Consider the following 26,316-nt stretch of genomic DNA (forward strand, 5'->3'; position numbering starts at 1 on the left):
CGGCGCCACACGCCCTCTCCTACTTTCCTTCCTTCGTGCCCTACGCCAACCCCTTCTACGCTCCACCCGTGCCTCCTTCTTTCCCTCCACCACCTCCTTTCCTGCCTCTCCCTCCTTTCGCCTACCTTCCTCCTGAAATGGATCGCCCTATCACCATTCATGGTACGCAAATCCGCCACTTACCGGCCTTACCTGCAGACAAAGGAAAATTGTCGCGATTTTCATGTGGAAGTGCTTACGCGTCACGTTAGTGGAACTATGGTTTCTAAGATAATAACAAATTAAAGAAGGGAGGGAAAACCTCAGGGTGCTTGCCAACGTCTCGACAAGAGGACTTGTCTTCTGGGCAAAGCGCTCATGACTGGTGGGGTTTAAATAGGATCATTCCTCCGGGCAGGAAGGCCCCCTGAGGGGAGGGATGACCCTAGTTAAACCGCGCCAATAATGAACGCTTTGCCCAGACAAAGACAAGTCCTCTTGTCTAAACGTTGGCAAGCAGCCTGAGGTTTTCCCACCCTTCTTCGCTTTGTGATTATCAAGAACAGTATAATTAACCGCTCTCTATCATGGACTTGTTCCCAAGATGCGCACCGATAGGGGGAGATTGTGGGTCAATTTCGAGAAAAAAAAATCTCAGGGATTTTTGTGTAGCCTCCAAGTATCCTTCACTTGTGTCTTCGGTAGAGAGAAGTTGGTCACACGTTCTTGATAATCACAAAGTAAACAAAGGGGGTACATCAGAATGCATGCCCACGTTTCCACAAGAGGATTTGTCTTTGTCTGGGCAAAGCGTTCATCGTTGGCAGGGTCTAAATAGGGTCATTCCTCAATTCCTCAGAGGAGGAAGGACCAGTGAGGAGGAGGAAGGTGTGAAGTGGGAATAATGTTAGGACGGCGAGGGTGAACCTTCTCCAGGAATGACGGCTGCTAAAGTTTATTAATCTGCTGACCTGCAAAACCGTGAAAAGAAAAGGAACAGCTCAAAAGAAAGGAATCCGGGGATCTAAAACGTGAACAGATAGCGAGCGTGGGCTTGAAAGGCTTTGTGTACATCTGCGACAGGTGGCTTGCTTTTACTGGCTGCGTTGTCCTGAAAGTGTCAAATAAGGAATTAATTATAATGGCGAAACAAAATACCGAAAAATATAAGAAAGGAAATAGAGAAAACAGAGAAAGCATGAAAAGAAAGGGCGGGTGGTCGGTAAAGCACCCAGGAAAAAAGTATTGCTCAGAAGCCATGAAAGCAGAAGCAGGGCACAAGGGAAAATAAAAATTTAACAAAGACAACACAAAAAATTGTTCTTGAAAATTAAAAGAATGGATCTGGGCATAGGGTGGAAGAAATGATTAAGCGGCTGTATACAGTGCTGTCAAAGCACTACTGACTTCAATATGCCCTATGGCATCCTACTTAATGCGCGCTAGCTTTTCGAACAGCATTGCTTGACTAGCCTCACTGGATAAGGTTCTATCGTTAAACGTTGCCCGGTTTATATTCCAGTGGAGGCCTGTCCGGAGCCAGTGGTTATTAGCACCCTCCTTTGGGTCACAGGTCTCACCACCGCCTTGGTTAGTGTCTCCACAGCAGCTGGGGCCTGAGGGCCATCCCTCCGAGGAGGGAAGTTGTGGCCAAGTACTACACCAGGGTGGCCAAATCCACCCTGTTCAACCATCTAGGAAGGAAACAGCAGTTCACAATTGGTAGCAAGGTTCTGGAATGGGTAAAGGAATACGCCTACATAGGGAGGCGAACCGGATCATGAGAGGGAAATAACTTGAAGAATAATGGAATGGAGCGCAAATGGCAAGCTCGCAGATCATGAATGGCAGTTTACCAATATCCCTAAGGAGAAAAGTGTACAAGAGCTGTATGTTACCGGTACTTACCTACGAGACAGAAATGTGGAGGCCAACGAAAAGGGTTCAAATTAAGTCAAGTACAACGCAGCGACCTATAGAAAGAAAAATGATAGGTGTAACGACAAGAGACCGGAAGCGGGCAGAGTGGGCGAGGGAGCAAACAGCTTAATGGCATCCTAGTCAAAATCAAGATGGAGAAATGAAATTGGACAGGGCATGGAATGCGCACGCAAGATAATCGCTGGTCCTTAAGAGTTATGGAGTGGATTCGAAGATAAGGCAAGCATATGGGGAGAGAGGGGGGGGGGGAGGGCAGAAAGTTAGGTGGGCGGGTGAGATTAAAAAGTTTGCGGACATACAATGAGCACAGCTGGCAACAGGCAGGGTTAATTGGAGAGACATGGGAGAAGCCTTTCCCTTGTAGTGGGCGTAGTCAGGCAGATGATGGTCATGAAGTGCAGGTAAATGCTCTGACAATGTGCTAGCCTTGCTTAATGAGTTTCGCCAGCGACGGAATCTACCTGATAGATCTAAGTTTCTTTCAGATGTCTATCCCTGTTTTTTGTCAGGTTTTAGATTTGTAAATTAGGAATGCCTCTCTCTATTTTCTGTTCAAATCTGATTTGAAGAACGATTGAGGAATGACCAGATTAAGTTCGTCGTTGTTGTGACCGTGTTGATAAAAATGTTCCAGCACCATCTTCTGTAGATGGCTTGCTGTGATAGCTCGATGACCATTTAGTCCGGTGCTCATTGATGTCCCGGTTTCTCTGATATAATGTATCTGACAATAGGAGTATTAAAGCATGTAGAAAGCATTAGACGACGCACAGTTAAAGCTAGCCTTTATACCGAAGCTGAAGTGGCTTGCCGTGCTCCTTGTATAGCATCGATTTGTAAATGCTTGCATGTTTGCATCTAGGACGAGAGCATGGAATAAGTGTAGCTGGTGTTTCTTATCAAGCCAAGCGTGTGCGAGATTGTCTCAGGTTTGCGTAGCCTCTATATATTCTACCCCTGGTGTGTCGGGAAATAATTTTTTGAGACGATCATAGCCAGTTAAAATAGGTATTTCCGCAGAACATTCTTTGTGTTCGGAAGGGCGTTCTACTATTTTGTTAAAATTCCAGGACGCCAATTACTGTTAGCTTCTGTTCGTTTTTTAAGTACCTCGCCTGGTTTAAGACTGGTTGCTGGTCGGAAAGCATTATTTCTCTAGGATGGTTCCTAGCAACTAGGGCGTTCTTTAGGGAGTGGAGGTGTTTAAAATAGTCGTCGTCGGAACATATTCTGCTCAGGCACGTTGTCTGTCCTACAAATGTGCCTCGCGTGCAGTGTTTTGGATGATGGCTAGTGAAATTCAAGTACTGCTGCTGGTCTGTGGGCTTTTTCTAGAGTGTGGTTTCAACCTGGCTGTTTTCTAAACGGACCGTAGTGTCGAGAAAATTGACTTGAGTTGTAGAGTAATGCTCGGTAAATTTAATGTTACAGTGGAAGGAATCAAGTTGCGAGACGAATGCGTTTGAAGCCTCAAATCCGTGTTCCCCTATCAATAAAAGATCGTCTGTGTAACGCAGGTATATGAGCGGTTTTTCTGAAAATGGCTGCCGAAGTTTAGACTCCAGTAACCACATAAAAATGTTTGCACGATAATAATAAACACTTTATGGGGCTACTGAAGTCTAAACTTCTACTGTATTTGTTACTGCTGCGCCGCAAATTTTCCAGTATGCAGAACCAACTAGCCAGTCACTATGTTTTAAACTAAACTTCTACATTCATTTCCAGAAAAACCGCTCTTATACGTGCGTTAAATAGACGCCATTTATATGTGGGAACACGGATCTGAGACCCTTTGTGAATCCGGATTACTATTGCGGCCTGCCATTCTGAGGCCTGTGCGGCTGCTTGAACCGACGCCATAAAAATCATTCTTAAGAACTAGGCTAGTTGTTCGACGTATTATTTTAGGAATTTATCGGAACGGTCATCGAGACCGGACACCTTTTTCGTGCCGATAATTGTGTAGAGTTGCCATATACCATGCTCTGTTATAACGACATCGCTCATCACTGAAGCAGATTCACCCGCAAAGTGGCTTCGAAAGGAAAAACGTGTGAACACAAACTGGAAATGGCCGTTGAAAGCGTTGGCGGGTGCGCGTGCATCCTATGTGAGTGATGAAGCAAATTCTCTTTGTGCAATAGGCTTTCTGTTATTTTTTATATATAGCGCCCCGAGTTTCGCAGATGGCGGCGCATGAAATTTCTTACAGTATCTGAGAAATATTTGTCTTGGTTTCACCGACTGTAGTACTAGTGTCAACGTAGCAGACAGGTGAGCTATGGCGAACGGATTCTGTTGCAGAAATAATAGATAAATTTCTCCATTCAACCATTTTGAATGGTGTCTGGTATCCTCCAGGCTATTCTAAAGGGCGCTTATGGTCGACAAAAAAATTCCAGCGGCATATCTCGTGCCCATACTTGATATATACGATAAAAATTGCCTGAAGGGAAAACAAAAGATTGACAGGGCAATGAATGCAAGCGCTTGTCAGTGTTTTCCGATCCGTATTTCGTCTGCCCTTAGAGTTCTTTCTCATCCTGCACTTGAGTAAACTGGCCCCGTCTTTGAGCTTGTAATTGATATAGTTGGTAAAAGCGCGTCCTTTCAAACATGAAACACTTCGGCTACACTGGAGGACAACCATGCCTACAATTGCAATCGAAGCTACGAGCTTATGCCGGCAGGTTGCAAACCATTTGGTGGGAATTGGGCATGCGAAAAAGCACGCTTGCGGAAGTAATCGTCACCCGCCCGTGCATCAACCTCAATGCCGCAGACAGTTTTCCCATACCGTAGCATACTCTCTTCATGAGACACTTGGAAATTTGAACTCAAGGAGCTGCACTGCGATGCCCACACGCGTAATTTATTTGTTTTTTGATGAACCTACTCTGTGGGAAGAATTCATCTCCACAGGATGTTGATGAGGCAGACCGAAATTTAAATTTAGAGACCACAATCTGTGCCTTGAAACTTGTATTTCTTCAGGATGTGTTGTTGGTGCAGGTTAGAAGGGAAGCGTGAGAAAGGTTAATTTTCAACATAAGAAAACATCAGAGAAGTTTTTCAAAATTTTACGTTGTAGTTTTCAGCTATTTTTTTCGATGTTGCTGTGTTTTACTGATTGTTTGCTTGATCAACCTGGATTTCGAAGTATTTCCTCGCGTTCTGTAAACTGCACAAACTCACCTAAAGATTCTTTTTACATCGATTGTTTTTGTAGTGACGTATCAATGACGAATTAAAATTTAACGCTTGTGACTGCCATAAGTGCCGCCTTCGGGTTTTGGCACACTTACCAATATACGTGTTAGCAAAAACATCCACTTATGCTGTCTCTTTTAGCACGACACTTATTGCTGTTTGTTTTTCTTCTTTTCAGTCCCCGCAAACACGGACAGCGAGTGAGTACGATGGATTTGCATCTCGTGTCGCGCATGACGATGGCATCCTGAGCGTAGTTCATGAGTGACTCTCACGACCCCAGCGCAGCTAGCCTTCTAGAACGAGGTTCACGATGGCATATAACGAACGAACCAACGACACCTTTCGGCACACCATCCCTCTCTTGCTGAGACACTTTGAAATCTTAACTTCAAGGAGCTGCACTGCAATTTCCACATGAGTAATTTATTTGTTTTTTGATGAACCGAGGTTGTTTTCCAACAGTTGCCATTCGTACAGGCAAAATAATTTGTCTTTTGGAGGAAGGGGAGGAAAAACTTCACTCAACAATAAAAAGGAGTTAAGTGAGCTTGTTTCTGGGGTCCTTCTCCAGGGCTGTACTGGTTTGAGATGCCCTGCAAGAGATGAAGGCCCGTTTGAGGTGAAGGCCGGTTGGCCAGTCAGGCGGTCGCCGGTCAGCAGAGCCTCCCACCGCTCAAAAGACCTACTTTACGTCTGTAAATTGTCTCCTAGTCTTGTGGAAAAGCAAATCCTAGAAGCTATACAGCATTCCTCCCATCACGCTACTGGTTCGCTGCAGGCAGTATTCTCATCCCAGACGTCTTGCAGTAGACAAAACGGAGACCCACTGGACGGCACAAAATTGCAATTCTCTTCCCGTCCTAAACAGACCATGTAAAGAAGTTTGCCCACCCATCTCTATTGTTGGTTCCCTGAATTAAACTTTGGTTGGCACAACTCGTTGATTAAACAACAAAATTCCAACTGCAGTGACATGTAGGGCACCTAATTTTTTTCGCAGTAGCTCTAGAACTTCATTGCATGTAAGCTTGCGATTCTTGCTTTAATTCCAGGTGGTTCTGCAAGCATTGCATTGTGTGCGTTTAGTTTTCGAGACGTAATGGACGCTTGCACGCGTTCGGCCACATTGAGCACATTGAGGGCCCGTAAGAGGTGCAAAAGTTGGGCTTATTGTAAGGAGTAAGCGTTCATGCACTTTGAGAGTTGCAGCATCGATGTTCACGTCAAATGATCTGTGTTTTACCATAAGCAATAGAGGGAGTGCATTTGCCTAGTCTCCTACATATAGCGCGGCTCAAGCACGGTGTTAAGGAAGACAGTTTCAGCAATACAACGCTATTTTCAATTCTTAAAAGAAGTAATCATTTTCTACAAAAACTATTATATCTAAGCTTACTGGATCAATGGATTAATCAGCGAAAGCTTATTGGCATTAGCAGCCGAGCGGTATGGAGTGGCCAGCTCATTTTGGTCTTTCGCATGCGACTGCACGGTTGGGCGTCTATATGCTCGCGTGCATACTTGGCTTGCACTAGCACGGCGCTAGCGAGTGCTTTGGCACCCATACTGTTTGTCGAGGCGTGGCGACCTTTGGTCACGCGGTCGCCACCCCCCAAAAACCAGCGAAGTTAGCCGAGCGCGCCATCGCTTGCTAAGAAAACGAAATAAGGGCGGCTGATAACGTAGGCTCTCCCCAAGTCTAGACAGCAGCTACTGCCATCTATGAGCCACCCTAGAATAAACTGCATCTCTCCTTCAGTGAATTTTATGCTTACATCTCGTTGTGCCATTCCATGACGGTAGTTATTTAGACTGATTTCTTTTTTTCCATTTGAATACTTGACCATTTTTGCAAAGAGCATATAAGCTTAAATGTTTCTGCAGTATGAATTGAAAATTCGCACAGTTCAATTTTAACAATTCAGTTATATTCTGTTAGCTTTTCGAAGAACCGAGGCAAGCGCGCAAAACCCGATAGCAGGGATTCCATCGGGAATGCACCACGGTATACAGCGCAAAAAGTGGGCGTCGCTGCGTGCAAGAATGTAAAAATAAGAGTGCTGTTTTCATTAAAATCTGGGCAGTGGAAACTTAAAAAATTGTGGTTATTCGCGAATGAATAGAGAAAAATTCACTATCTAAATATTTCACAACTTCTCTAATGCACACGTTCCCTCCGCAGTTATGCTCAATTTGGTACATATATTTCTTGATATTTCACGTTACGAAATCCTGTTATTAACGCTTGCTGTGTTTTTGCTCGAGAACTTTCCACTCGAAGCATTTGAATAACCTCCAAGTCAAACTCGTGTTGTGCCTTAGTTCTCAATATCTCTTCGTTTATTATACCTTAGTCTATTTCATTGGATGTCGCGAATTTGTTTCAAAAGTGAATGGCTGGTGGCAATCTTTCACCTGTTACATGCACGCTGTCGTTCACACAGCACATCCAGCGATGCAACTCTGCTGGCGTTGACGGTGCTCGCGCTGATCGCATTGTTACTCATCATCTTGACTATCACGGTTGCCTGGACCATAAAAGGTGAGAGCCTGAGGAGCTAAAAAACATAATTTGCCCGCCCTACGGGACGCAGAAATGCTGCATCTGGCATGTTAAGCATAAATCATACGGTACGCGCGTCATAATAACCACCTAATAAAGTAACTGTCCCACACTTTTTCTTCTTGGATTGACCCTGAGGATAAACTAAAGTTGGTCTTCGTCGACGCTCTAGTGCTCCATTATGACAAAAAGGCGAAATGCACAAAAGCGCAGCTTCCATAAGCTACAGACGGTCGAAGGACAAAGTACACGTACCACGCCTATCTACAAACCTTTAGCTTGAAGCCCATTTGATCCGGGTGTTACTTTGTGGTTCTGGTGGTAGGAAAATATGTTCATATGTCCTGTTTTTCAGTCCAATTTCATTAAGACTGAATGCGCCTTTTGCTGCCGGACGAACATCAGCATTAGATTCTTTTAGCATAGCGAAGACATACTAGTGTGATGTGAAGGCCTTTATCCCGAAGGAATTTACTTCAAGGCCTTCACTGAGGTGAAGCTTTCTCACAGGCCTTCGCGTTTACACTAGTAAAGACATTTAGGTCAAAGTCCTTTGTGATAAATGATTTTAGGTGAAAATGCCTTTGGGTATAGGTCTTATTGTGAAAACCTTTATGGTGAAAGCCTTCATGGTAAATGTCTTCCGGGTAAATGACTTTATGTGAAATTGCTTTAACACGCAAGGACCTCATGACCCGAACGTAACTATTGCGACTGGATGCAATTTCGCGCTTAGCCTTGTTAAACCGCCTGCTGTTTTTTCTTCATGTTATAGACTGGCTAGATCAGAGAGCTGGGCGAGTTGGCTTATAGTTACAAGATTAAGGGGAATGGACGCGGACCGAGGGATGAGCACAGGATGACGAATCTTCCTGTGAAAGGTTAGAGACTTTTTGGCTGTTTGGAGAATTTGAGGTGGCATCATTTGTGTTGTCAGGGCAGAGAGGGGCCAACAAGTATGCGCCAGCCCGTAGCAGTTTGTTTATATGCCGAGACAGCGGTGAAGTGTTTGGTCTAACTTTTCCGGGGAGGGAAACGTGCAGTCTTTATACACAGACGCCATTGGCAAGTGCGTAGGCAACAACGGTGAGTGATGGAGAGGGCGGACTTGCACTCTCTTTAACAACAGTCATTTTCGGGAGCACCACCGACAAGGTCAGCGCCACTAATTGTTGGCGTCCACGACTAATACATTTCTGCCGAACGGCAAAAACGTGCGAAGGAGGCAATTCGCGTTTCTTCAGGTTTGAGGTGTAGAGGAAGCTCTCACGTATGATATCTTTTTGAAAGCGCACGGTAATTTGGTCATGGGGCAGTTTTCGTTTTTTGGACTGCTAGGCCGTTGAAAATTCGGGAAGGGCACGAGAGGACTGGAGGCGCGGCAGTGCATTGAAAGGGGGAGAACACGTACAGCGCACTCACAAACACCGAATTGTGCCCCACATAAAAATTATAATTGAATTTCTGATATCACTGCAATAAATCGTGGTGAGTGATCTGAAATTAATCAAAAGGCCACATATGTTTTGTTTTCGTATAATCCTGACATCAAGACTCAAGTTTTTGCATTAGCTTTTCTACCGCAGTGACATCATGAATAATTTATTTACTTTCGCAATAAATTTTATGACATGACTAAGAACAAATATTTGTATTTTTCCATGAACTTTGCAGATGAAAAAAAAGCTGAGTCTTCACAATATGAGAGCAATGTCTTTTTCAAGCGCCGCTTTAAACTTTTTTTAATTTCTCTTGTTATAATGATGATAATAATAATTGGTTTTGGAGGAAAGGAAATGGCGCAGTATCTGTCTCATATATCGTTGGACATCTGAACCGCACCGTAAGGGAAGGGTAAAGGAGGGAGTGAAAGAAGAAAGGAAGAGAGAGGTGCCGTAGTGGAGGGCTCCGGAATAATTTCGACCACCTGGGGATCTTTGACGTGCACTGACATCGCACAGCACACGGGCGCCTCAGCGTTTTTCCTCCATAAAGACGCAGCCGCCGCGGTCGGGTTCGAACCCGGGAACTCCGGATCAGTAGTCGAGCGCCCTAACCACTGAGCCACCACGGGTCTTATAGTGATGCACATTACAGAACTTTACAGATAAATCTCTTCATTTGTACCTGCCGTATATTGCGTGTATGACGCCAAAATTATCTGGGAAAACTCTACTTATTAATGCGAAAGCAATTCTAGGCTATGTCGGTCGGGTCGTGTCGCCAAAACGTGTCCGTAGCAGTTGTGACGTTCTCAGAAAAGGCAGCGTCAAACGAATGATTGCAATCGATAGAGGAAGATATGAGGATGATGTCTCAAAATAGTTTTCAATAGGATGAATAGTTAATTAAATAGAGCAAAAAATATCAAAACTTTGCAATAGCGTGGACAACGATAATGTGCGTGGACTGGAAAGCAGCAATGAATGGTAAAATCGGAGAAAATTGTGCAAAAAAAAAAACGAAATCAAGTTTGAATTGAAGTGAAAAGTGTTTAACGAATGAAAAGCAGTCAATTAACAAGTTTTCAATCAATTAAAAAGTTTGATTCATGTGCAGTCATTGAGGAATTATTCGTAGGCAAAATTCAGTCTACGGTTCAATAGTCTGGACGGGTATATAGAGAGTGAGCGGAACAAACTACGGCGCCAAATTTCAAAGGTAAAAATGGGTGATGGAGGTGAAAAGGGGATAATTAGAATAAATCGATAATTAATCGATTTGGATAGTATATATGGAAGTGAGAAATAACTAAGGTTTAAGTGGACGCGAAAGCAACCATGGCGCCAAATTTGAAAGGCGAACAGTTTCGAAGAGGCGTCAACGCTTTCGCATTCCTCCAATGCGGCCAGCAGCAGTGATTTCTAATTTTTAACAGCTGCTCTCTAACACTTGTTAGGCGGTGTTTTATCGAGACTATTTAAGCAGGAGCCCTTGCCATGAAGAAGTACTTATGAGGTGAGTGTAGTGGTGCTGCATGTAGTTCCTGAAATTGTAATGGCGCATTTTTGATCTTGTTACTTGCTCCTTTCAGAATGTCGATGGAAGCTGTTTCCAGCACTTATTGGCAGATTACAGCCCTGCACTGTTTCTCGTTTGAGTGAAAGTGGTGTATACAGTACATTATGGGATGTTTACATCATATGAAAGCGCGGTTTAGCGCTGAGGCTTCTGTGTGATATTAAAAAGCTGCTAAAAGAATAAAAATCACGACATTTTCTTAGTTAGCCATAACACTAGATTGAATTTATTTATTTATTTATTTCGAATACTTTCCAGGCCTGAAGGCATTACAGAAAGGAGTGGTATTGGTACTTAACATAAAGAGTGCATATTATACATTATTATTTTACAAAGCGGCAGAAAATACAGTGGTCTTGAAGTTGTTAATGTCAGAAATGGCAGCGATGGAGGGAGGAAGGTCGTTCCAGTTTCCGCTGGTTTTGGGAATAAATGAATTATGACACGCTTTTGTTCTGAAACATGGGACAGCAACTTTTAACATGTGGTCAGAACGGGAGGATATGTATGATGGGCGAGCAAAAAGATGATCCTTTAACACAGGGTTATGATGATACATTCTATGAAAAAGACAAGGTCCAAAGCATTTACGACGCGAAGAAAGGTCCGGCAGGGCAAGGGTGCTTTTCATGGAAGTAATGCTGGCGTGACGGGAATAGTTAGATAGGATAAAACGTGCTGCGCGATCATAAAGCATTCATAAATGCGTTATGAATTCAGTATGCATGCAAAAGACATGAACCAAAAGATAAAAAGGAAAAATACATCAAGTATTAATCAATCTTGGTGGCCATTATTATTCACCAGTTGATCAGAAATTTAACTCAGAAGTCATCAGAAATACTTAACGAGCGTGATGTCTGAAATTATTGATTTTATCAGAAACTACTCACAAATTTTTGTAATTTTTGTAACCGATCTCTCCACGGAGGTCGCTGACCCCCGGGGGGGGGGGGCTTAAATAAAAATAAACAAAAAACTGAGCATGGTGGCAAATGCCATCACCCTGTTTCAAAGGGGACGCTCGTACCTCCCACTTATCCATTACATTGGGGAATGTGGTTCTATGGCTAAGGGCAGATGTTCAGTCGCGATTAGATGTAAATCAGAGAGCTGTTAGAAGATTAGCCCTAGGTGTCCAAAAGAAAACCACAAACGAGGTAATACAGGTGGTATGGGCTGGGCATCGTTCGAAGCACGGGAAGGTCAGAGTAAAATACTATACGAAGAACGCCTGAGGAAATTGGACAACAGGTGGGCTGCTAAGATATTTAAATACCTATACAGAAAGAGCGTTGACTCACAACGGCGGAAAAGAACTAGGTAGCTAACCAGTAAGCATGCCAGGCACGAGGACGAAGAAAGAAAAAGCATTGAACAACATGTTAAAAACGCGGAAGGTAAAACTTGGATAGATTCAATGAAAAAGAAGCATATAGTAGAACTATATCGATACTGGAGAAGGCAGATCAGGAAGGAAGCGGTTTATGATTACTCGACAGGCAGGGCCCTACTCTTTGAAGCTAGATCAGGACGTCTTATAATGCGCAGCTACAAAAAGAAATTTAACGAAGAAGATGGCACATGTGCTTTTTCTGGTAAATCTATAGAAACCAAAAACACCTCATACTCAAATATGATGGTATCCACCCCTATTTTGATGCAGGCACAGTCACTCTTCCTGAGGCCCTAAGGTTTAGGGATAACTATAGTCATGTAAATAAATCTGCAGTGGAAATTAGCTAAAAGCAATTGGAAGATTGGTGGCTCAAGAGCAGAGAGGTAACATAAGGTTAGAAGTGTACGAAGACAAATTAAAAGAAAATGGCGAGTTTTTTAATAGCAACTTGTTACAAATGCAGTTAAACAAAAATAAAGGAAAAAAGCTGAGCATGCATGGTGGGAACTGTGATCACCTCGTTTCAGGGGGGACGCTCGTATACCTTCCATCCATCCAACGGAGCGTGGCGGCGCTGGTTCCGACAGTCACATTCACCGTGTAGACAAAGTGCAAGACCGTCCGCAGTGCATGTGTCACGTTTTCGTGTTCTTGAACATAACTCACCACCTGCCTGTAAATTGTAGTGGGGTTGGTTGAGCCGCAACGCCGCATAAGTTTCCACGGGTTTACTGCGGTCATTCAGGAGCAAAAGCGAGGAACTGCCGCCGTGAAGCGGGAGAAGTTCGACGAAGGATCGGCTTCGCGGCTAGCATTGCAATTCGGAATCGAAATCTGATCACTTAGTTTGTGTCTCTTAATGTTCGTGGATTCTGTTCGGCCGTGCGACGAACAGTGCGGCAGTTAAGGCTTGCAAGTCATTTGTGTTCTGTCGTCCTCTCGGTATGAGGTGCGATATTAAATTGTGTGCGTGTGACGATAAGTTGAACGCATGTGGCCGTTTTCAAATGACATTAGCCCCGACTACGTGCCGAGCACCTTCTATTTGCGCGAAAAAGGCGAAACAGCTTGTGCCAGTCGCCTTAAGCACCCAGAGCGGGCAGCCAAGCGCGACGTTTCAAGTAGCACCGGAATCTGGGAGCACCATTGACTACGACGCGTAGTTGTTTCCATACTTTTGCATTCGCGGGCTCCAACAAGTCTGCCTTTGGGCACCAGTCCAACAGAATCTCGCCAATAGGATTCCACATTCAAGGTCTATCAACCTGGCGAACACAGCAAATACCACCCCGAGAGTCACTCTGGCCAAGCTGAAGGCGAGCACTTCAATGCATGCGCTTGTGAGGCTCTTCCAAAGCCAAGGGCGCAAAAAGAGCGCATTAATGCGGACATTATCGGTGGAGTGAGACCTAGACTCCTGTCACAAATGTCCAAATGCGCTGCGCGCACGAGAAAGTTTCAAACAACTGAGAGATCGCGTTTCCATTGTTGAAAGTGGCTGTGTGATTTTCGTGCTGACTAATTTTCTGCTTCTCCGGATTAAGCGGCTTAGAGGAAGTAGGAAGCACAACGCAAGGTTTAGCACGCAAAGAAACTGCTTCTCATCGTGGAACGCACCGTCCTACTTCTCGCACTTTAGCGATCGGGTACGCTGTATTGAACCAGGATTTGAGAACTTTAGAGAACTAGTTACTCTCTCCATACCTCGTGCTTTCTTTGTTTCATTTAATCAGTCAGCGCCAGATATAAGAGAGGGAATAAAGTCGACGCAGCGCTCCGCCTAGTAATTCCAGGTAGAAAAACGCGCAGCTAATCTTCAGGCTTCAACAGAAAATTAGCCGGGGTTTAACTGTGCTTAAACCGTTGTGAGACGTGCTTAAACGCTGTGACGTAAAGTGCGACACGACAAACGATACCATAGCAACGAGATGGCGCAAATAAAGCCGTGACTACTATTTCGAGGGTGGCCTGGGCCAAATTGAGGGTAATAGCCCGGGCCAAATTCGGAGGTCGTCTTAATGTCGGGAACGCCCGATTATGTTTGGAAATCGATTTGGTCCAAATCGGCCAAGGTCAAATTTCGGGGGTGAACCGGGCCAAATTTTGGAGATAATCCGGGTTACATTTGAGGTCGCCTTCATATCGGGCACCCTCATTAATGCTTGCATATAGATCACGCTCCAAATCATGCAAGGTCATACTTCGGGGTAGCCCGGGTTAAATTTTTGGAAGTGACCCGTGCCAGATAGGGAGGTCGCCATCGTGTCGGATGCAGAAAATAATGGTTGGGCATCGATTTTGGTCCAGATTGAACGAGGTGAAATTTCCGGGGTGGCCCGGGCAAAATTCGTGCCTCTTGGCGTCTCACTCACTACAGCAACGAGAGATGCACAAGCAAGATACACACAGCAGCTATAATATATAGGGTTATCATTGCCATCACAGTTGCTACGGCACGAGCAAGATTCTGAAGGGAAAGCTTTAGTGGCCTAGTGCAGGAATTTTCTCCGCGCGTGACAGTTTCAGCTTGAAGTGAAATAGGGATACCACGTGACACGCCGCAGCGGCGCGTCGGCGCTGCACCGACCGTTGGCTCGCCAGACGTGACAAACCACGTGACTCACCGATCGCTTGGAAGGGAGACGGCACAGCTCTCTCTGCCGCACGCAGTTTCTCGCTGTAGCCAGGCCAGTGCTTCAGTTCAGCCATTGTGCGATGAAAGGAGGGAGAGAGGACGCTGGTCCGTCTGTGCCGAAGTTATCTGCGCGGTCCCAGTGCCGAAAGCGGCAAACTGCGTCGGAACATCCTGCTTTCGCTTGCAGAACCGAGCGTAGCAGAGCTAAGCCGCAGCCATTTTCTTTGACTGGGTCTGACGATCGTAAGAGCGCTTTCGAAAATGAAAATTAAAATTGGTTTTTGGGGAGAGGAAACGGCGCAGTATCTGTCTCCCATATCGTTGGGACACCTTAACCGCGCCATAAGGGAAGGGATAAAGGAGGGAGTGAAAGAAGAAAGGGAGAAAGAGTTGCAGTAGTAGAGGGCTCCGGTAAATAATTTCGACCACCTGAGGATCATTAACTTTCACTGACATCGCACAACACACGAGCGCCTTAGCGTTTCAACTCCATCGAAACGCAGCTGCCGCGGTCGGGTTCGCACTAAAATGTTTATAACCACAAGGAACGCGCATGGTGTGATATATTCGCAGACGCGGGTTGGTTTCGAAGTAAGCGTCGCTTGGCGCAGTGTACAGATGCGCTGTTGCTTGCCACACCCCTCGTCGCAGCCCACCGCCGCGCCACCTTTGTTTACATACATGACGCTTGTCTATAGCGGACGCCGGCCTCGCAAGCCCAGTGGCCGGGGTGTTGCTAGGCTGGGCCACTGCGCGTGCGCAGCCGACGTCCGTTCAGCCAGTGTACGTCTACGCTAGTACAGAAGGCAAAACAATTGTCTAGATAACTGTCCTAGCTGCACATGCTGGTATCAAGCCCATTTTTAACGAAATGTTATCGGCAGATATCGCATGTTCTGCCAGATACACGTCCATAATGTGTTCTAGACAAGTGGTTTGCTCTCTGTACGTCTCCGCTGTGCTAAAAATGCCTACCACCACATAGAGCCAGCCCTACAATTGACTTTTACGATGCACAGAAATTGGGTCGAGTTGCCGGCATTAACGTTTTGTGTGCGAGAAAATAGTATTGTTCATTCACTCCACATATATTTCCCTTGGTTCTCATCTGTAAACTGAAGAATGCACATAACACTGTCAGCTCATCTGCGCGCTCTGTAACCTCTTCGTGGTGTGAAGAATCGCTTACCGTTGGGGTGTTCCTTCATCCTAGTTAATAGATGTCCAAGATCGCGACGCTTACGCTATGCTGTGGACGAGGCAAAAGGATCGCAATTATTACTCCTCGCCAGCATGTGTAACCTCCAGTGCAGCATGGCGGAAATGTACCGCCTAAAATTGTGACTATCGAAACCTGATGACCTCGTAAACAAGTTAAAATTTCAGCATTTATTTAAGCATTTCATTTATCTTTATTCCGACGCCTTAAGGAAAATTGAGAGCTTCATTCAACTTTTTCTTTTAGTAAAAATAATTTATATGGCTCTTCCCGTCTGTGTCGCTGTTTGTTCGGCAGCAAAAAAGAAAAAAGAAAAAACACCGAAGAATTGTTAATTTTTTGGCACTCATATCCCGACACGACGCACGGGCTATGATGGACGCCATAGTGAAGGTCTCCGGATTAATTTAGACCACCTGGCGCACTTCAAGATATTGTTACGTGGTGGCAAGCCAAGGAAAGCACGACATGATGACAGAATGAAGATATGATTTAATGGCTCAAGAGCCTAGCGCGAGCACTCCTTCCCGCGCCACTGCACTCTTCTTCGTCTTCATAACATGACCCCGGTCCTCAGAGCGATCGTCCCGATCGATTGCTTGAATTACGAATGGTGAGGTGACGATGAGGATGATCAGGAAGGATAGAAGAAGATGAAAGGCTTGCCACAAATATGAAGGAGATGATCTGGTGGACGGTTGCCCAAGGAGCTTCAGGTCCAGCGGTCGGTCACCCATTGCCGAAGGTCAAGGGTTGAGGGATCGCCGCACAGCCTGGGCGGGGGTACCGTCTTGGTTCGGGTCATAGTCGGGTCATCGTACGTCAGGTCCTGGTCGTCGTGTCTTGTGTTCGGGGCTGGGGACGGGGCGGGGGAAAGCGGCTGGTCGGTTCTGGTCAGTTCGAGCTGGGGTTGAGCCGGGCGGCGGAGCCCAGGTCCCCTCGGCCGACGACGAAGGCGAGCAGAAGGCGGCGATGCTCCGGGGACTAGGATGACGATGAGTACCCAGCACCTCCACCAAATGTTACGTGGTGGCAAGCCAAGGAAAGCACGACATGATGACAGAATGAAGGTATGATTTAATTGCTCAAGGGCCTAGCGCGAGCACTCCGTCCCGCGCCACTGCACTCTTCTTCGTCTTCATAACAATATGCTGACATCACACAGCATGCTGACATTTTTGGAATGTCACCTCCAGCGTAGTGCGGACGCCGCGGCCAGGATTAGAACCAATGAATGCCATCACGCCGTGGTGACTCGGTCACCGCGGCGAGTAAAAGACCCTTTAACAATGAGGAAACTGAACTTTAGTACGGAAGCTTCTTTTTTTATCCCGTCACTTGACTCCATTACGTTCCAAAAGAAAGCGATGGCCACCAACAAGCAGGGCATGGTGTTGCCTCCGAGTCTTAGGGATCCGTGCCTTAATCTTTCTTCACATTATTGCAGTTTGTTTAAAAGAGCAGCATTCGCTGCGGCTGCAGGAATTTCATACCATACCACTGAGTGGACCATAACGGGGAAAACTGTCCGGCGTCTGCGTCTGTGTTGGCCGCTGGTGTTTAAGGGGATTTTCCATGCTCCACCTGCAACGGTCCCCGTCTTCCTTCCCAGAATTAGAGGAGAGGTGAGAGACGCCGGAGAAAGAATGAATCGGCAAGAATAAAACTGTCCAAGAATGATCGGCGTCGCTATTTGTGTGAAGCTTCAACCTGTGAAGCGTGGAAGGCGGTGTTTAGTGTAATATCTCTCTCTTCACCTGCCACCTGCCAAGCAACTCCCCACCGCTGCCGCTTCTCTACGTGTAGCGGAGTGGAAGGAGGGGCAAGACAATGAATGACTCAGCAAAAACAAAAATGACTAAGAATGACTGGCAGTGCTGTGAAGCCTCCACGAGCCAAACGTGGCATACAGGAGGTGGTGTTTAGGGTGATTTCCCGCTACCTGCCTGCCACTTGCCGGCCTGCCACATTGAACCCTTCCCCTCCCTCGCAGAACTCGTAGAGAAGAGGAGAGAGAGGCCGGACTAAGAATGACTCAGTAGAAATAAAAATGACTAAGAACGGCTTTGCAGATATAGATAAAGGGACAGGGGAAAGGCAGGCATGTTAACCAGAAAGCTTCCCCGTTAGAATAAATCAGTATAGGATAGACTCAGAATAAATCAGTATTGGAATAGATTGACCAGTGATATAAAATTGCTAACCCATTTCCACCGCATCAATCCAATCGATCATCCCTAAATGATTTTTATTTCTTCGTTAGCACCTAAGAAATCCGTTTTCGCTGTAAGTATCCCGGTCGTTATTAGACCGTATTGATCTATCGATGTTGGCAAACTTCATTTTTCCCCCGCAGGGGGGCGCCTGCAGCTTGCAGGCGTCGCGACGGTGTGTGGCGACACCGCGGGTTCCCGAGCATCCGCAGGGACATCCCCGCAAGAGGATGATGGTGGACAGTGCATCACCACGGACCCGAGCACCCACGTTTCGCCGTGCGTGGCATCGCCGTGTCCGGGGAAAAGGGGATCCTGGTGGCTGAGCCGATGCCGAGCGTTTGGACCTTTAAGGCCCCTCGGCGGAGGCAACACACCACTTTGGCCCCAGCTTCCTGTAGACGGCACCTTCGGCCTGACCCGACCGGGGGAAATCGGCAGTCGCCTTTTCCTAATCTCCACTTCATCTTTCACTTTCCTACCCCTTTCTCACAACTCTCCCCTCTCCTACTCACTTCTTGGTTTTTTCCTTTTTCCTGGCGGCGAGGGTTAACCTTGTGTAGCTGACAAACCATTGTTACGCCATATTTGGTTATAGTGATGGTGTACAGCTGGCGTGGACAGGGCTTTTTAAAGGCACCTGTCTCGTCCCCATGTAGGGCTCCATGGTGGGTGGCTGCCACCATTGCCGAACAAAGAACACATTCCATGGCTTCTCATTTTTTCCAACCCGATCTCCCTCGAAAAAGAGGGCGCACTGAGACATATAAATTCTTCAAAAAAAACGCTACAAGCTTCCCTCGATTCCACGTTGTTCACAGCGAACACGAGGAACAGACTTCTAGACAAGCGTCACCATTCATTGTTACCAGGACTTTAACAAGTGCCATAGGAGAAGGGTACAAGATCAAAAAACTAGCAAACGGAGACCTTCTTTTAGAAGTTTTATACAACCACCAACAAGAGAAATTGTCAGAAGTGAAGTCATTTGGAGATATACCGGTCACAATCAGCACACACCGATCTTTGAATACTGTTCGGGGAGTTATCTCAGATAATGACCTCAAATATGTAACTGATGAAGAACTTCTGGAAGGTTTGAAGGAGCAAAACGTGAGCAACGTGTACAGGATAAAAATGAGACGAGATAGTAAAGAAATCCCCACAAAGCACATTGTCCTGACATTTGCATCTAGTATCCTCCCCGACTCCGTAGAAATAGGCTACATAAAGCTCCAACTACGACAGTAAATACCAAACCCACGACGCTGCTTCAAATGCCAACGTTACGGCCACAGTTCACAGAGTTGCCGGGGCCAACTCACATGTGCTAAATGCTCTTCCCATGAACACGATTCTGAAAACTGTGCAGTTGAACCACACTTATGTGTAAATTGTGAGGGCAGCCATCCTGCATACTCATGCGCATGTCCAGTTTGGAAACAAGAAAAGGAGATATTCACAATCAAAGTCAAAGAAAACATAACATTTAGGGAAGCGCGGAAGAGGGTAGCTTCGATACACAAGCCTACTTTCTCCGATGTGTGTGCAAAGGGGCACAGCACCACAGCCGCTTTCGGCTCCCACTCAGGCCACACGCAGTGAGCCTGTAGCGGGGCCACCCGTGCGCAAGGTGGCAGCAGCAAGCGCTGCGCCACCACCCACAAAACAGGACGCGCGGCCTCCAGGTCCGCGGGCCCCAAGGTCCCTCCCCACACGGAGAGTCCGAACATGAAAACAAACGTGCGGCTCGCACGTTCGTCCAGCGTGTCGGAGGATCCGATGGACACGATGGACACAAGTCAAAGTAGTCCTATGGCGTCGACGTCGGAAGCGCGGCGGGGCTCCATAGACCGAAAAAAAAAGAAAAGCCCCGAATAAGGGCGCCTGAAAACCCAACCTAGTTCCTTTCAGTACCCACATAATACAATATGGTTTTTATACATTAGAACTGTAGGGGACTCTTACATAACCTAAGCGACATAAAAGACATATTATCCACATACTCAACTGTCGCCTGTGTTTACAGGAGACAAATTTAGGCTCTAAACACGAAAACATTCCAAAACACTATAAGGTCTTCCGCCGTGACCGAGAGCAGGCGAGCCGGCTTTCGGGTGGCGTAGCCATCATTGTTAACAGTGGAATCGCAGCCCGAGAACACAAGATTAAAACCAAATTAGAAGCTGTGGCGGCCATCCTGCACACATTTAAAACACTCAGTGTGCTGTGTTTATATAGATCCACATCTTCAAATAACACTCCAAGACTTACAAGACCTCTTAGTGCAACTACCAGAACCGTTTTTGATTGCCGGAGATTTTAACGCCCCCTCCAGTTTTTGGGGCAGTAACAAAACCGACACTAGAGGCCAACTGATTGACGATTTTATACTCTCCAATAGCCTTTGCCTCCTGAACACTGGCAAGCAAACCTATTCTTCCCCCAGCTCAGGAAAGTTTAATTGCATAGATTTGTCTTGTAGTTCGTCCTCCATTTTACAGATTTTAATTGGGATGTCTTAGATAACCCATATGGAAGTGATCATCTCCCCATACTAATTAGCTTAGCACACCGAAGTAATCCCAACTAAACCACAACGATGAAAACTGCACTTAGCCGACTGGGCACTGTTCCGTGAAAAAGCCAGCCTAGATAGAATAGTTTCTGACGACGTGAATGTAGACGAACTAAACGAATTTCTCACAAACTGTATTATTGCCGCTGCACGCCAAGCTATTCCTCAATCATCTGGAATAGTTAAACAAAATCACAAATACTGGTACACAAAAGAATGTAAAGAAGCAAAAAAGAAACAAACCAAAGCCTGGGGCGTTTTTCGCAGATACCCTAAACAGGAGAATTTTATGAAATTTAGAAAGGCGAGAGCAAAAGCTCGGTATATCCGTCGTAGTGCCGAAAAATCTGCTTGGAAAAATTACGTGTCTTCGATAAACAACTCAACCACATCAAAACAAATGTGGGAGAAGGTCAGAAAACTAAAAGGCAACTACCCTCCCTTCACAGTCCCCCTTCTTACCGCTCCCGGTGTACAGACTAGTCTAGAACAACAGGCAGATATTTAGGCGAATATTTTTCCGATGTTTGCAGCTCATCCCACTACAGCGATTCCTTTTTAAAATACAAAAAGACAGCAGAGAAACAAAGACTGCCGACAGGTTGCGGTACAAATGAACCGTACAATAGTTTAATTACAATACAAGGAATCCAAACAATACTTTCTGCCGGTAAACACAAAGCCCCCGGCCCAGACCAAATACATTGCCAAATGCTAGCCCATCTTTCTGAACCTGCCGTAGAGGCACTTCTAAAGTTCTTTAACAAAGTTTGGATATCAGGAAAAATACCGAAAGCTTGGAAAGAAGCTTTTATTGTGCCGTTTCTTAAACCCGGGAAGCCACCAACCTCCCCGAACAGTTATAGACCCATAGCCCTTACCAGTTGGCTCGCCATGTCCTTTGAAAGTGTCCTAAACATAAGATTAACTTTTGTCCTTCAATCCCGTGAACTTCTCGACAGCCATCAATGTGGTTTTAAAAAAGGATGCTGCACCACAGATCACCTAGTCCGCCTTGAAAATACTATCAGAGATGCGTTTATACACAGACAACACTGTCTTGCAGTCTTTTTTTACTTAGAAAAGGCATACGACTCAACCTGGAGGTTTGGGATTCTGCAAGACCTTGCCGAGCTTGGCGTCCGCGGCAGGATGTTAAATTGCATAAAAGACTTTTTATCCAATCGCTCATTCCATGTGCGCCTAGGCTCGACCCTTTCAAAGAATTTTATTCAGGAAAATGGGGTACCCCAAGGATGTATTTTAAGTACAACTCTCTTTGCCGTAAAAATGAATTCTATTAGGAAAATAATCACAAGGTCCATTATGTATTCTGTCTATGTTGACGATCTTCAGATAGCATGTACATCCTCAAACATATCCACTTGAGAAAGACAAATACAGCTAACAATAAATAAACTGGCAACATGGGCAGACAGGAATGGTTTCCAGTTCTCTCCACAGAAGACAGTGGCCTTACTTTTTTCACTGAAAGGGGGTCTACAGACAGATCCCACATTGCACCTAAACGAAACCCAGTTACCTTTAAAAACTGAACACAAATTCTTAGGCATAACATTTGACCGAAAACTAACTTTTCTACCTCACATGAATGCGTTGAAAAAGAAAGCTTCTCGATCGCTGAATATACTCAAAGTGCTTTCACACAAACACCGGGGTTCTGACAGGGCAAGCCTTCTACACATCTATCGCTCTGTGGTACGGTCCTGCTTAGACTATGGTTGCCTGGTGTATGGTTCTGCAAGGCCATCCTACTTGAAACGACTAAATCCAGTGCATAATTTGGGGTTGCGTCTTTCCACTGGCGCTTGCAGGACGTCGCCCATAAACAGTCTTTATGTCGAAACAAACGAACCATCACTTACAGATAGAAGAAGCATGCTTACATGCTCATACGTCCTAAAAATCCGTTCGCTTCTAAAACACATCTGTTATGAAATAGTTACAAAGTGTCCAGCCAGAACAACCTTTAACAACAAACCGCAAACCACCAGGCCACTGCTCTTACGCTTTGAAGAGATCTGCCAGAATCTCGGCGTACTGAACACATTACCCAGCATTGCGCAAAGACGAGGTCCACTGCCTCCATGGTACGATTTCCCTACACTGTGCGATTTAACTCTCACACAGTTCCGCAAAAAGCAAACTCCACAACACCAAATAGTACAAGAATTTCTGGCACTTGAGGAAAAATACAATGGTTTCACAGCCTTTTATACTGACCGTTCGAAAACGGATACTTATGTAGGAAGTGCAGTGGTGCGAGGGAATTCGGAGACAACAATACGACTTCCACAGTACGCATTCATCTTCACTGCAGAATGTTACGCAGTATATGTGACCGTAGAAAAAATACTCGGCGAGAACCTCAAAAACGCTATTATTTACACTGACTCTTTAGGTATACTTACAGACCTCCACTCAAGAAACGCAATCACTCCTATACTTGGTGACATTATACACAACATAATAACAGCCACAGCTAGAAGACAAAACATTAAACTCTGCTGGGTCCCGAGTCATGTCGGCATAAAAGGCAATGAGCGAGCAGATTTCTGTGCTGCTCAAGCTCGTGGCAAGGAAATAAAAAAGCAAATATACCCTTGAATGACTGCATGAAATTAGTACAAAGGAAGTTAAGAAAAAAATGACAATCGGCTTGGAACAGCGAATTGAATAATAAACTACACTTTGTAAAGCTGATTTTAGGAGAATTTAAGTCATGTGTGCACCAACAACGTTTTAAAGAAGTGATTTTATGCCGTCTCAGAATAGGCCACACGCACCTTACGCACAACTTCCTGCTAACAAAACAAGATAAACCTGTTTGCGAGGAATGCGGAGGTAAACTTACGGTTAACCACATTTTATTCTCATGCATGAAACTAGAAAAACTAAGAAAAAAGTACTTCACTCAATTTTATCATGAATGCATTCGTTTCCACCCTACATTGCTTTTAGCTGATAATGCCATTGTTAACATACCTTCCATTTTTAGCTTTTTAAAAGCAGCAGGCGTACTTGAAAAGCTGTAATTTTTTAACCACTGGATCGCTTTTATACATGATACACCTCAGCCACTTTCTCATCCTTGAGAAGTAGGCTGAGGCTCTTTATTTGATTGGTTGGGAGCCCCAGGATCCTTGCAAGCCAAGGAAAGCCGCTAAGGCTGCCTGACCTTCTTTAAGGCCTTTACCATTAGCCATTTCCCAATTTATTCCCTTCTTTTATTACTAGGCAGTACAGTCTTTTTAAGTCATCTGCACCATCGCCTCTTTTTCATACTCCAAAACATTCTGTAGAAAAGCAATTCTATACCTTGTGCTTGGCGCATGATGGCCTTAGCTGCCTATGTGCCATAATACCCAACACAACACAACACAACACATCACACAAACTTCATTTTTTCTGAGACTTTCATTATGAGAGCAGATAAGAAAATAACTGCAAGCCAAGACCATGAGCCGGAAGTGCAGTTTCCTTTGCGTGCCTCTCGCCGCCTTACAAAGAGCGATCGTTTACGCATACACGGTTGGAGTTTCTAGAAATTATAAGCTCTCATTCTTTTTTTTAACGCGACAACATCAACAGTCTCGTGTCGCTGAAAATTTTGCGTCGAGGTCATTGACCTTGAGCAAAACATAAGCGAAAAATCCCCAGATAAGCAGCGTATGTGGCAGGTGAGCCGCCGATGTAACGTGACTTTGCAGCGTCATCCCAACCTGCTCACCAGATTGGGAGAAATCTGCCCTTTGTTCGCTAGTGGCGGTTAAATTAATGATCGCTCACGAAACAGTGCTGGGGAAGAGCGGGCTGAGTCACACAAGCCCCACCGCTGGCAGCCCCTGCAATCTCAGGACAGTGCCCCGCATCGGTTAACCTCGGCGCCATTGCGCTAGTAGGGGTAGGAGGGCTAGCAGGGATCTAAGAATGTAAAGTAGGGAATGACCAATTCAGCAGAAATGGGCATTAACCCATTGACCCTCTCACGTCGTACCCTTCTTTTGTTTTTTTAAATACCGAAAAACCATCCACGGGGAAATTCTGCCCACCAACGCCGAACCTTTATTCATTTTGACGCGAAAAAAAAAAAACCAGCGAGAAAAGACGCAAGACCAGAGGAAGACGCACACAGACTGTCGCAGACTGTCTTCCTCTGGTCTTGCGTCTTTTCTGGCTGGTTTTTGTTCACGTCAACATGTACCAACTCGCCCAACAATTCACGCTTCTGAACTTTATTCATTGACCTTTACCTACATGTTCCGTCGTTGCCCCTTTTATCCTCCGGTCGCGAGTCGCCGAGGGCTCAACGCGTACGTCTTCTTGTCTGGTAAGAATGCCATGTAATTTATTTTGTATGTTCCAATGCTCTTAGCCCCTAAATTTATCGCTCTCAATTACACTGTAGAGGGGCCGCCAATGAACAGCACCAGATGGCGAACGTCAGTAGAATTCCTCCTAGTTGTAAACGGCCTAAACTACAAGCAAGGCCTCTGCTGTATATTTCAATGATGTGTGAGGCTTAGAGCGAGCCTAACCGCATGGGTACAATGGACATGATTCGATGCATCTAGCACGAGCTGGATGTCCTGGACTAGACTCCTGCGCCATTTCCATTGTCTGGGCACTAGCCTACCTATAGAGCCGTGGCCGCAGCGCGACTTTTTTGAGAGGGAGAGAAGGAGGTGGGTGGGGAGGAGTGCATATGAACGTTAGATGGGATGTCTAAACCCCGTCTCGCAGACGTAGCCTCTAAAGAATCAGGTGGTGAAAGCAGAACTGGTTTCACTCCCTCGCTCTCGCTTGCATGCCGTTATCTTGACTCGACAGCGTTCGTGCACACTTCGTCCGCGGTGTCCGTTTCGAAGCACTGAGTTCGACGCGCTTGTGACCACATGCGGCCGAGGGCCGTGCCCAGCCCAATTTTTTCCGAGTCTCTGTGTGTGTGTGTGTGTGTGTGTGTGTGTGTGTGTGTGTGTGTGTGTGTGTGTGTGTGTGTGTGTGTGTGTGTGTGTGTGTGTGTGTGTGTGTGTGTGTGTGTGTGTGTGTGTGTGTGTGTGTGTGTGTGTGTGTGTGTGTGTGTGTGTGTGTGTGTGTGTGTGTGTGTGTGTGTGTGTGTGTGTGTGTGTGTGTGTGTGTGTGTGTGTGTGTGTGTGTGTGTGTGTGTGTGTGTGTGTGTGTGTGTGTGTGTGTGTGTGTGTGTGTGTGTGTGTGTGTGTGTGTGTGTGTGTGTGTGTGTGTGTGTGTGTGTGTGTGTGTGTGTGTGTGTGTGTGTGTGTGTGTGTGTGTGTGTGTGTGTGTGTGTGTGTGTGTGTGTGTGTGTGAGCGCGTGTGTGCATGTGCGTGTGTGTCTGTGCGTGCGTGTGTGAGTGCCCTCATGTGTGTTCGTGTAAGCACCCTGAGTGTGCCCCGCCTCGTAAAAAGATTTGTGAGTAGATCAGGAAGCCGAGAGTGAACGAAACCAAGGAACATAGGAGAATGTTTCTATTTCTTATATAATTTGTGGTGTTGATCAATTGGAGAAGCACAGT

General features: G+C 45.7%; 1 long non-coding RNA gene across 1 annotated transcript in view; it reads left to right on the forward strand.

Annotated features, from left to right (window-relative positions):
• The window catches only part of LOC144134657 (uncharacterized), a 47,154-nt gene that overhangs the window by 19,461 nt on the left and 1,377 nt on the right, over positions 1 to 26,316 (forward strand). The window contains exons 4-5 of the long non-coding RNA XR_013315195.1: positions 5,312 to 5,333; positions 7,581 to 7,678. This is a non-coding gene — a long non-coding RNA (uncharacterized LOC144134657). The remainder of the gene's footprint in view (positions 1 to 5,311; positions 5,334 to 7,580; positions 7,679 to 26,316) is intronic.

This window comes from Amblyomma americanum, chromosome 5 (assembly GCF_052857255.1).
Source record: "Amblyomma americanum isolate KBUSLIRL-KWMA chromosome 5, ASM5285725v1, whole genome shotgun sequence".
NCBI lineage: Eukaryota > Metazoa > Arthropoda > Arachnida > Ixodida > Ixodidae > Amblyomma > Amblyomma americanum.